At 38.5% G+C, this 13,079-nt stretch overlaps 1 protein-coding gene across 2 annotated transcripts in view; it reads right to left on the bottom strand.

Annotated features, from left to right (window-relative positions):
* The window catches only part of GRID1 (glutamate ionotropic receptor delta type subunit 1), an 828,161-nt gene that overhangs the window by 486,632 nt on the left and 328,450 nt on the right, over nucleotides 1-13,079 (bottom strand). The gene's annotated exons all lie outside the window — the stretch shown is intronic.

Here is a 13,079-nt window from a genome sequence, read left to right as displayed (position 1 = left end):
GCCCTAAAGAGAGATTTCAGTCTCAAGCATTTGGTTTATACAAAGTTCTGAAGGATTTTTAAACTTACAAAAAATCCTGCATCTTTTTAACCAAGAAAACTCTCAAAGTATGTTTTAGAATGAAGGGAAAAGCATGAATGACGAAGCATTTAACAACACTGTAAAGTTGTCTTTAAAAAATCTGGGAGAGCAGCTGCAATTTAAAAGCAAATCTGAAACCATCTGCTACTGAAAACTGAGTGTCACACAAATTCTAAATACCTACAGTGTTAGCTGTAAAACCTAGCCCTGGGATCTCCAATTTAGCAAGCTATTATTTTGTTTAAAAGTGCAACTGACACATCTGTTATATTTTTCCATACACAAAGAACAACCATGTACTTTCAGTCTAAGTTACTTTTATTTTAGATTATGGGAAAGAACAAGAAAGGATCACAGTAAAGTTTCCATGAGAGAGCACAGTGTCGCTGTAACCTACCAGTCTGCGTGTTATGCAATCCCACCCCCACCCAGTGTCCAGTTTACAGAAGAATCTGTTATACCTCCCACACACACCCCAGCTAAAGCATCAGGGCTATAAAGAGCCATGCTTTCAGCTCTGAAGGTCCCTAATACAGTCCGCAGCACCTGTCTCAGGTAATTATATAGCCCCCATTACTGTAGTATCTGAGCAACACACACTCTTTAATGCATTTATCCTCACAACAGTCCTTTGAGGCAAGGAAGTACCATTCTTCACATTTGATGGCTAGGGAACTGAGGCATGGAATAAGTGATTTGTCCCATAAGAAGCCTGTGGCAGAGCAAGGAACTGAGCCACATCTCATATCCTCGCTTAGTGCCCTAATCATTGCACCATCACCTTCCTCTATTAGATAGTGCCGGTCACGTAAATAGGGAGTCATCCGGGATCTAAAGTGCTGATGAGCTTCCTTTGTCCACAGGAAATTTGCAACCTATTGGTCAATGAATGGTGTGTCCACACTGCACCTGATCCACAGAGGAAATGTGGTAATTACAGCTATCAGCTCTTGAGTCTGAGCTGTAGACCCATGCTTTTAGATCCGGAGGCCCCTCATTCAATGCCCGTTCTGCAGAAAGGAGGCCCCTAACGGAGAGGTGCAGTACAAATAGTACAACACTCAAACAACTGCATACACCACAGCTACTAATATTCATTATTCAAACAGGGGGAAAGTAGCCACAAAAATCAGATATGGAGTTTGAACAAGAAGTTCTAGAGTTTAAATCCAGAATAGAGTCCATTATAAAGACACTCTCCTCCTCTCCCTCATATCCTCCCATGCCCGTCCCCCTCCCAAAAAAAGTTCTGCATTTTGAAGCCCACACATACTCAGTATGTTTCCAATATATTTTCTGCTCTGATCATACAACAAAAACAGGCCTCTTGTGCTATTTCTGTGTGACCACTTTGGTCTTGGATGGAACCAGAAAGTGTGAAGAGTTGGAAAGTGAAGGAAAAGAAATTAGGGATCCATTGAAAAAAACTCCAAACGTGCCAGATCCATCCAATTGGCCTCCCTCAGTTCTCAGAAGCAGAGAATCTGTACAGGTCACTGGTAATTACATACCATACATTTTTTAACACAACCAGTTAACTATTCTACAGAAGGTCTTTTTAAAAAAGCACGGAAAACACAGTGATTTCACTTTGACATCGGACGTACATACTTCACTGTATGGGGAATGCTCAGCAAGTAAACTAATCAAACAGTGAAAAGGTGAAGTGCTTTTAAAACCATTTCCTTGATGGTCCTTACAATAAATGTGTCATCTGCATTATCTAAATTTACTCTGTGTTACTTATATAAAATTGTTGTTCCGCCCCTCCCCGGGGAGCTGACCTGATTCAGCAGCAGAGAAGCATTGCATTGCCAAACAGGAGACCTACAGTTGGTAACAGATTTGATTTCCCAGGCCAGTTGCCAGACAAAGCAGAACATGTCACATAGGTAATTTACTTAGTCATAGTACGGGAGGGAATGGGGAAGAAAGAAGTAGGGATAGAGGAAAGAGAATAGCCCAGCTGAGACACTCCTGGAGGGATCACCAACCAGTGAGCTTTGCCGTCATCTAAGGTGAGAACAACATGCCTGGATCTACAATTCTACTTGTAAAAGTAGCCAGAGGAAAAGCAAAACCTTTTCCTAACAGTGTGCATTGTGGGAGACACCATGGCTCAGAGATAGGTAATGAGTTATAGAAGCAATCAACTGTGGAAAATTTGACCTATGTCAGAAGCAATAAGAAATTCTTACCATTTCACTGTTGCTTGGTGATCTAAGTGAAATGAGAAGGCTTCCTCAGTATAGCTCAGACTCAGACTTTAAGGTCAGAATAGCTGCTAATAATGGGCAAATATCCATGTAACAAAAGATAACCTCATACAGTAGTTGGCATTAACTGCTAACTGCTCCCTTGTTGGCAGCTAAGAGTACAGTGATTCAGTGGATTGTTGAAACAGGGCCCTCTGATCTCTCAGGATACCCTGAGCACATGGATTATGCCAAGTGTGTGGTTGGGGAATTTTGACCTGCTGCTGTACCGTACATGTTGACTGGCTAAGTAGAAGAATTCAGTATACAGGGCTCTTAATCTAGTAGCTTTCACAAGTTCTAAAACATCTGTAATTTCATTATATTCCACATTTAGAGTCTGAAATAGTATAATCAGAGAGAACAATACAAAAATGGGGGAGAACTCTAAACAATGTGATTTCACACTGTATTAGTCACGTCCTTCTTACTACAAAGTTTGTGTAACATGTGAAACAAAAAGAAAAGGAGTACTTGTGGCACCTTAGAGACTAACAAATTTATTTGAGCATAAGCTTTTGTACTCCTTTTCTTTTTGCGAATACAGACTAACAAGGATGCTACTCTGAAACATGAAACAAAGCAGTTGATTTTTTTAAATAGAAAGCCTCTACTGTATAAATTACAATATGGTAGAGTCCAAAGAGTTCAACCAACTTTGCAACGCTAAAAATTCTGTTAGGATTTAGTACATTAAGAACAAATGCATCGCCATCCATCTGTATGCATCAGTGAATAACTCTGAAGGTATAACATAGAATCCAATCCAGTTTTATTTAATATCTCTCTCATTCATGAGGCATCTTTAAAAGTGGTTTAAAGCAAAGTAATGACCAAGAATAAGAAAAAATCTGAAAGCAATTTTAGGGACATTTGTCAGGATCCCCCTCTCCCTTTTGCTTCCAGCTGTTGCTGTGGTATGAGAAGAGATTTGTTAATTTTCTATTCTATTTTTTTCTGATATTGGCAGGGAGTGCTATCTAATGGTTAGAACACGACTGGGACTCATGGATCCTTGTTTGCACAGAATTCAGTTGCTCCCTCAGTATATGACCTTGAGTAAATCACAAACTCTCTGTACCTCACCCATATATAAAATACTAAAAATGCTTTGCACATGATTGGTGCTTTTCATTTGAAGATGTCAACGTGCTTTACAAAGGGTGATAGTTTGCTTGTCTGTAAAATGGAAAACAAGATGATGTGATTTTAAGGGAATTGTTCAAGATCACACAATGACTCACTAGTATTGGGGAGAAGAGAATCCAGGACTCCTAACCCTCATTCCTCTTCTCTAACCATTAGACTCCAGTACCTCTCACTGCTTCATCTAAGACTGTTACAATAGCAGCTGCCTACCTCACAGGGATATTGTGACATTTCATCAAGTAATGCTTTTAAAGTCTTGAGATCCACAGCTGAAAGACAGAATAATTTAAATGACCTACCCTCAGGGTTTCACTGATTAACAAACAGTAAGATGTATTAGTCTAACTGTATTGCCTTCATCGCTGATGGTCCCTGTTTTACAGAAGATCTCACATCCCACGAACTACTGGGCAGGACTCCTGCAGTTTATTAGCTGATGGCAACATGAACCCACTATTGCCATCATTTCTAAAGGACAATAATGTATAAAATAGATCTAGTGAAATTTTTATTGCCTCTGATCACAGATCTGTCATCCTCCTACTTAATGTTAATGAAGCTTTCAAAACTATAGTCTTCATATGCCTTGAGCAAGAAGCATCTCCCACAATCTCTTTTGAATTCTGCTTTCATAAGCTCTCCTTTTTACTTCTGAAGAAGGATTTTCATCTTTCTAACACCTCCTCCATTACTGAGTACTCAAGGCTCCTTGGCCATGTTCTCCATCCATCTTCTCTAAGACATTTCATTTCTAGCTTCTACCTTGTATACCATCACTTTCTGTCGCCTCTAACACTTCTTAATCTGTCTATTTTGACTGTTTGGTCCTGGCTACAGTATACCACAACTTTTCACTACTCCATTGACCTACGTCTCCAACTCCACTCCATTCAGACTATACGTTAGCTTGGAAGTCCAGATATTTTGCAATCATTCTCTATCTTACACATACATTTTCCTACCACATTTCCCTGTCAGTGGATATGCTGAGGCTCATGATTATTTATGGAATATGGTAAGAATAATTCTTTATCTTGACCCGAACATCTATTTACTATTAATTTAATCACTACTGCTATTCCTTCCTGAATTGCCATCTTATTTCTAAAGACAAGTACAATCTGTAAAGTTTGAATTTGGAACTAATTTTCCCCAAAGCTCAGGGAAGTTTGGATTCTGGAGTTTGGTTCAGGCCCATCTCTAACTAAATCCTTAACTCTCTAAACTTCAGGGAGTTTATGTATTAGAGGCAGACTAATATATTGCTCCAGAAAACAGAGGCATAACTCCAACTTCCAGTCTCTCTTCTACTGGTTTCCCATTCATTCCACAATATGACTGAAAAATTGCTCTCATGCTGCCACAATTATCAATAAACTAGCTCCCACTACATTGCCAGCCTGAACAATATATCCAAGTACTATAATTCACTCTGCCTCTCCAATTTTGACCTCCTCTCTACTCCTCTGCTCTGTTCTTAAGTAGTTGGATCTCACTTCTATTTATGTTGCCAAATCTATCCTGGACTCTTTCCCTGATTTCTTCTGAGATACTGAATCACCTTAACCTTTTTAAGGTTAAACCTTTCCTTTTCACTTGAATTTGTGCGTATCTTTCCCTTTACTGCTATCTGCAATATGGCTTATGAGAGAGACGCTATAGAAATAATTGCATTTTATAATATTCGTCTACTCGAATGTTGAGAACTCGCTGCCACGTTGCTAAGGAAGTTCTTTCAAATCTGGCAAGTGTGCATGCATCCACTAGACTTCATATACCCAATACTTCTAGCGCAACACTCTGCAAAGAAATGATTAACAAAGTTGCATTTAAAGTGTTTGGAATAAGGCTTCAAATCTAGCAGCCCATTGAGATCAGCCTGTGGAGGGGTGGGAGTTCACACTTGCTTTGGTGCAATTGTTTCAGTTACTCAGGCTAAAGAATTATCATAGAATATCAGGGTTGGAAGGGATCTCAGGAGGTCAGCTAGTCCAACCCCCTGCTCAAAGCAGGACCAATCCCCAATTTTTGCCCCAGATCCCTAAATGGCCCCCTCAGGAATTGAACTCACAATCCTGGGTTTAGCAGGTCAATGCTCAAACCACTGAGCTATCCTTCCCCCCGATGAAGCTTATCTGCATAAACCAGAAGGGCTAGGAAATTCTGGGTTTGTTTATTAAATGAAAGCCCATATTCCAAAGAATACAGTGAAATCGGGGGGGGGGAGGGGGATCTATATAGATTGAATCCCTTGAATTCATTGACTACACTTGATCTTAGCTCTGAGGAGCCATTATCCATGCCTGCAGATTTATACAGTCCAAGGTCGATAGCTAGCTAATAGCCTACTAACTTACCTAATAACCATGGCATATGCAACAGGCTGAGTTATATGTTCAACAGCATCTTACAAAAACACTTGGATATTTGAATCTGGTTTTACTAAGAAAGAGAATGAATACAGAGGAAAATAGAGCTATTTAATTCACTTTTTGTAAAGTGACAGGAACTTTTATTTTCAACTGGAGAAAACACTTGAAATTGGAACGTGCATATACTTGACTTAATTCAGCGTAAATCAAAGAATGTCACTGAAGTCAATGGAATTATACTGGTGTTAAACAGATATATGTGAATTTGGAATTGCGCCTACTGGTCAGCAAAAGGCAACTCTGACATTCAACAGCCAGCCACAATGTATCAAAGCATCAAGCACTGCAAGTCTTGGCTGAAGACTTGAATATGCAAACTTCTGAAGCAAAGCTGTAATTTACACTGTATTCGTATTACCAACTGAGCCAGACAGAACTAATTCCAACCAGCACTAATATTTACACTTTTTCAAACCATGAAAGGCAGGCTTATAAACTTAAAACTTACAAAAGAAATTTAAACTTTGAAATCAGCTGTTCTGCTACTAATGTATCATCAGCCATTCAAAACTAGAACTGTGTAAACAGATAGTTTGGGTTCATTAGCAATTCTGGGGAAAAAATTGCTTCAGATCACCCAAAATTAATTTTTTTAAAAAAGTTTGGCAAATCAAAAAGTTGAAATTCAAACAAGTCAAAGTCAAACAAGATATTGGCTGATCCAAAACAGAATGCTTTCTTTTGATTTTGTGCTCCCTTTATGCTGTTCATGTCCTTTAATTAAAATAAAAAGTCTTTTCAAGTTGGAATATCTGAATGTTTCATTTTGAAAATGTCAAAACAAACATGTTGAGTTTTTTTAATTCTTAAGTTTTGTTTTCAGCTGAAACAATTAGGTGAAATTGACATGAATTCATGAAATGTTTGTCATCAAATCCATTTTTCACTTAAAAAAAAGGGCTCAGTGGAAAAATTTTGCCCAGCTTTATTCAAATTCTCAGTCTAATCAGATATGGTTTTGAACACGTTTGTATGATGGAAAGTTTTCTTTGGAGGAGTAATTAAGAGCAGTAAAGAACTAAATGATCAGTACGCATCATGTTGATTGTATATATAACATTGTTTGATTTACACTGAACCTAGTCAAGTATATGCACAAATTATCAGAACGCTGAATGCTTAATATCTTCCAAGAGACACATCCTTGGAGATATTCATATTTCTTTTTGCCAATGACGTCAATGTTTAAGAAACGCGTGCAGGACTGCTTGATTGTAATGTTAGAAAGGGATAAATATGGACAGTAATGTAACATGAAAAAAATAATATTCCACCAAGCAACAGATCAAAACAAAGTATGATGGTGTAATTCTTTGCGTAGTGCTAAACTGAAGGAAACAAACTGAAACAGTGGGTATCTATTATAGACCACTAGATCTAAAGGAGAGCAAAAATTAAACATTCTTTCACTACTACTTAGTGTTAGAATGGTATCACAGGACACCATACTCATAGGGAATTTAAAACCACACCGACACCTTTTGAATAAGAAATACATCCTCATACACATGGTCAAGCAATTTCCTTAATTACAGTATCCATTAGACAACATAATGATGCATAAAGTAGGGAATCCACCCAGAGAAGATACCCTGTCTCTATGTCTTACCAACAAAGGCACACTTCGTATGAGAGAAGGCAAATTACCTGAATTTGCCTTAATAAGGGATGGGTTCCCAGAAAACAGCAACATAAGGCAAATGGACTTCAGGTCAACCAAACTTTAGAAATTAAGACATCTCGTCACTAAGGCGTAATGGGTGGCACTATTAAAATCTAAAACTAAAAAGTGGGTAGGGCATCTCCAAGAGAGTTCACTCACACTGGGGCACCTCCTCATCGCTGTATCTGGATGATCAGCTCTCATCTGGTCAAACATCCCATTTTAGGGTATCAAAGTCCCTCCAGCCCAGCTGTCTGGTTGGTGTCTCCAACAACCCTATGCTCCATCCCATTGACTTGTAGGGGAACCTAGGCCCACCTGCTACTCTGGGTTCCAGCCCATGGATCCTACAACCAGAAACTAAAGTCTGCGCAACCTCAAACCTCACTGCTCCCTACTCCACCTCCAACAGACTCTGTTCTCCACCCTTCTGGATAAATTCTTCTCTCAGGGCCAAGATCCCAGGGATTCTCTTTCTCCCTGGGTTTCCTCCTTTTCCCTCTCTAAGTCCAGAAAATGACTACCAGCTTCCATTCTGCAGCCCCTTTCTGCTACCAACTTCCTGGCTTTATATCTTAGCCATCTTCTCTCCCAGTGGATCTTTATCAGGCATTAGTCATTTTCAAATCAAGCCAGACTCTCCCCCTGCTGCAGCCCACAAAATTAGGTGGCCCAGTTTGTACCACCTTAACTTTTTCAGAGCTGGTGTGGAGTGAGCACCCCATCACAGCATCTTAAAAAAAGGTACAGTCTACAATTCCTCTGAGAAAAGCAATTACAGTGTGGTTAAAAGAAAATCCTCTTATATCTGGATTGAGAAAAGCGGGAAGCAACCAAAGAATTCATTCAAAACAGTTAATTAAGTCTTGCAGGAAAAAGATAAATGTAGCAAAAACAAAATAAATTAATTCTTAACAAAAGGGGTCAAAGGGGAAAAGGACACCTTTTATAAATATATTAAAGGAGCTAAAAGAGGCCCATTAAAAGTAAGGAAGGGGATTAAATTAATGATGGTTCAAAAATGGCTAGAAACTGAATTGCTTTTAAAATCCAACTTTAAGAAACAGTTTAGACTATTAGGAAGTGAAAACCTTGTGAAAACAGATATTAACATGTTAGTAAGGGAATACTTGGAAAAATGTAAAGACATACAAATCAGAGGGTATTGATAATATGCATCCAGGAGAAATAGATTAATTAGTTCATTAACACTATATTATTGACAATTATTTCTGAAATGCCAGAATACTAAGAAGGTATCAGAGCACTGGATAAAATACCGTGCACTTCCATAGCACCATCGTGGGGAAAGCTTGAACTCAAACATAATTACTAGAGCTGGTCAAGAATTTTTTTATCAGAATGATTTTGACAGAAAATGCAGTTTCTACAAAATTGAAATTTTCCAATGTGAAAATACTGGTTTTGCTGAATTGTTTTAATTTTCCATTAAGAAAATTAATATGAAATATTTCATTGATTCAGTTTTATTCAGATCAAACATCTCATTTCAGATCAGTTAACAAAAAAATAAACTACACTTTCCTATAGTGCATTGCCTTGTACGCACTGTAGTTCTGGCTCCCATTCTTTCCTATGGACTGGGCTCTCTGGGAGGACTGCATCTCCCACAGAATCATAGGACTGGAAGGGACCTTGACTCCCCTGTACCCAAGGCAGGACTAAGTATTATCTAGAGCATCCCTGACAGGTGTTTATCTAACCGGCTCTTAAAAATCCCCAATGATGGAGATACCACAACCTCCCCAGGCAATTTATTCCAGTGCTTAACTACCCTACAGTTAGGAAGTTTTTCCTAATGTCCAACCTGAACCGCCCTTGCTCCATGCTCCAATTTAAGCCCATTGCTTCTTCTGTTATCCTCAGAGGTTAACAAGAACAATTTTTCCATCTCCTCCTTGTAACATCCTTTTACGTACTTGAAAACTGTTATGTTCTCCCTCAGTCTTCCCTTCTACAGACTAAACAAACCCCATTTTTTAAAATATTTCCTCACAGCTCATGTTTTCTAGACCTTTAATCATTTTTGTTGTTCTTCTCTGGACTTTCTCCAGTTTGTCAAGATCTTTCCTGAAATGTGGCTCCCAGAACTGGACACAAACTGAGGCCTAATCAGTGCAGAGTAGAGCCAAAGAATTACTTCTTGTGTCTTGCTACAACAGTCCTGCCAATACATCCCAGAATAATTTTTGGGTTGGGGTTTTTTTTTGTTTTTTTGCAACAGTGTTACACTGTTGATTCATATTTACCTTGTAACCCATTATGGCCCCCTGCTCTCTTTCTGCAGTACTCCTTCCTAGGCAGTCAATTTCCATTTTGTGTGTGTGCAAATGATTGTTCCTTCCTAAGTGGAGTACTTTGCATTTGTCTTTATTGAATTTCATCCTATTTACTTCAGACCATTTCTCCAGTTTGTCCAGATCATTTTGAATTTTAATCCATCCTATGCTCTAAAGTACTTGCAACCCCTCCCAGCTTGGTGTCATCTGCAATCTTTAGAAGTGTACTCTCTATGCCATTATCTAAACCACTGATGAAGATATTGAACAGGACTGGACCCAGAACTGATCCCTTCAGAATCCCACCTGATATGCCCTTCCAGATTGACTGTGAACCACTGATAACCGGTTATGCACCCACCTTATAGTAGCTCCATCTAGGCAGTATTTCCCTAGTTTGTTTATGAGAAGGTCATGCGAGACAGTATCAGAAGCCTTACTAAAGTCAAGATATACCACATCTACCACTTCCCCGCTATCCACAAGGCTTGTTACCCTGTCAAAGAAAGTGATTAGGTTGTTTTGACATGATTTGTTCTTGACAAATCCATGCTGACTGTTACTTATCACCTTATCTTCTTCTAGGTTGGGTACTGAAGTTAAGCTGACTGGTCCGCAATTCTCCAGGTTATCCTTATTGCCCTTTTTATAGATGGGCACTGTATTTGTCCATTTCCAGTCCTCTGGAATCTCTCCATTCCTTCAATGACTTTTTCAAGACAATCATTAATGGCTCAGATATCTCCTCAGTCAGCTCCTTGAGTGTTCTAGGATGTATTTCATCAGGCCCTGGTGACTTGAAGACATCTAATTTGTTTAAGTAATTTTAACTTGTTCTTTCCCTATTTTAGCCTCTGATCCTACCATACTTTCACTGGCATTCATTAAGTTAGATGCCCAACTGTTACTAAACTTTTTTGGGAAAACCAACAAAAGTCATTTAGCACGTCTATCATTTCCACATTTTCTGTTGTCGTCTTTCCCCCTCATTGAGTAACGGGCCTACCCTGTCCTTGGTCTTCCTTTTGCTTCTCATGTATTTGTAGAATATTTTCTTGTGATCCTTTGTCTCCAGCTAATTTTATCTCATTTTGTGCCTTGGCCTTTCTAATTTTAACACTACATACTTGTGTTTTTGTTTATATTAATCCTTCATAATTTGACCTAGTTTCCACTTTTTGTAGGACTCTTTTCTGAGTTTCAGATCATTGAACATCTCCTGGTTAAGCCAAGGTAGTCTCTTGCCAGACTTCCTGTCTTTCCTATACAGTGTGATAGTTTGCTCTTGTGCCCTTAATAATGTCTCTGAAAAATGTCCAACTCTCTTGAACAGTTTTTCCACTTTGGCTTGGGCAGCACATAATTGACTTCTTCTGCATAGTACATAATGAGAGAAAATGACCCTGGGTACATTATAGGAGATGTAGTCCAGCCAGGCAGCCTGGCCCATAAGAGAGAATGGGGTCCAGAACTACAACTCCCAGAAGACAATAGGGAAACACAGTTTAATGTTGACATGTAGTTCAATGACCCCTAATTAAACATTTTTATTTCAAGAAAAGACTTATACAACAATCCTATTAATGTTCTTATTAAAAAAAACCTCTATAAAACAAAATATTTCTCTACAGGAAATATAATTCCTACTTATCACTGGATTAGTTTATTGTTGCTGTCATAAATATAAAGGGAAAGGTAAACACCTTTAAAATCCCTCCTGGCCACAGGAAAAACCCTTTCACCTGTAAAGGGTTAAGAAGCTAGGATAACCTCGCTGGCATCTGACCAAAATGACCAATGAGAACACAAGATATTTTCAAAAGCTGGGGGGAGGGAGAAACAAAGCCTCTCTCTCTGTCTGTGTGATGCTTCTGCAGGGGACAGAACAGGAATAGAGTCTTAGAACTTAGTAAGTATTCTAGCTAGATATGCATTAGATTCTGATTTCTTTAAATGGCTGAGAAAATAAGCTGTGCTGAATGGAATGTAGATTCCTGTTTTTGTGTATTTTTGTAACTTAAGGTTTTGCCTAGAGGGATTCTCTATGTTTTGAATCTGATTACCCTGTGAGGTATTTACCATCCTGATTTTACAGAGGTGATTCTTTTCACTTTTTCTTCTATTAAAATTCTTCTTTTAAGAATCTGAATGCTTTTTCATTGTTCTTAAGATCCAAGGGTTTGGGTCTGTGTTCACCTATGCAAATTGGTGAGGATTTTTATCAAACCTTCCCCAGGAAAGGGGGTGTAAGGTTTGGGAGGATTTTTTGGGGGAAAGATGTTTCCAAACTGGCTCTTTCCCAATTACATACCTGTTAGACATTTTGTGGTGGCAGCGATAAAGTCCAAGGGCAAAAGGTAATATAGTTTGTACCTTGGGGAAGTTTTAACCTGAGCTGGTAAAAGTAAGCTTAGGAGGTTTTCACGCTTGTCCCCACATCTGTACCCTAGAGTTCAGAATGGGGAAGGAACCTTGACAGCTGCCATGAAGAAATTTGTTCAGATATTTGCTGACCACCTAAGCACTACATGTCAAGTTTCATACATCATGGTCTTCTTTTGAACATTTCCTCTCAACCTCAGGCATAAGTCTTCAGCTTTTACCCAAGATTCATCTCAGTCCTAAATTTGCTTTATTACCTGAGAAAGGCCATTCATAATGAAGTGATACCATTATCATGCATTACCATGCCATTGCAAACTATGGGTTTAATGGCCCATATTCATTCTTCTTTCTTTGGATACTTAGCAATATAACTATTTTCTTTTATTTGTATCTCCTTTATGTACATTTATGTACAGTTTCTCCCTCTATTCCTTTTTAAATACCAGAAAAAGGTTGTTTCAATTCTGAAAACAGCACAGGTGTCAATAAAAACTAAAAACAACAACAGATTACATACTTTGGCACGAGTGATAAAAAGATTGTGTGAGAGACCAGGTGTTATTTTTATTGTTGTATCATATTATATAGTCAGTCAAGGAAGCAGTAGCATGTCACCCTATGATCCATCCTTTTTTCAGCTGAAACAAGCTTTATTCCAAGACCAGAAAACAAATTGTACAAGTATTTTGTTTCAGTTTGGGGTTTTTTTTTGCAAATACTTATCTAACCAACCCAACCTCAGATCCACAACAGCGTTTAAATCCAAGGGGTATTTTTTTACATTCCTCTTAAAATTTTAAATGATCAAGTCATT

Source organism: Lepidochelys olivacea, assembly GCF_965140295.1.
Source record: "Lepidochelys olivacea isolate rLepOli2 genome assembly, chromosome: 7".
Classification (NCBI taxonomy): Eukaryota; Metazoa; Chordata; order Testudines; family Cheloniidae; genus Lepidochelys; species Lepidochelys olivacea.
The sequence above is the reverse complement of the archived record's forward strand: the minus strand, read 5'-3'. Positions and strand labels throughout refer to the sequence as shown.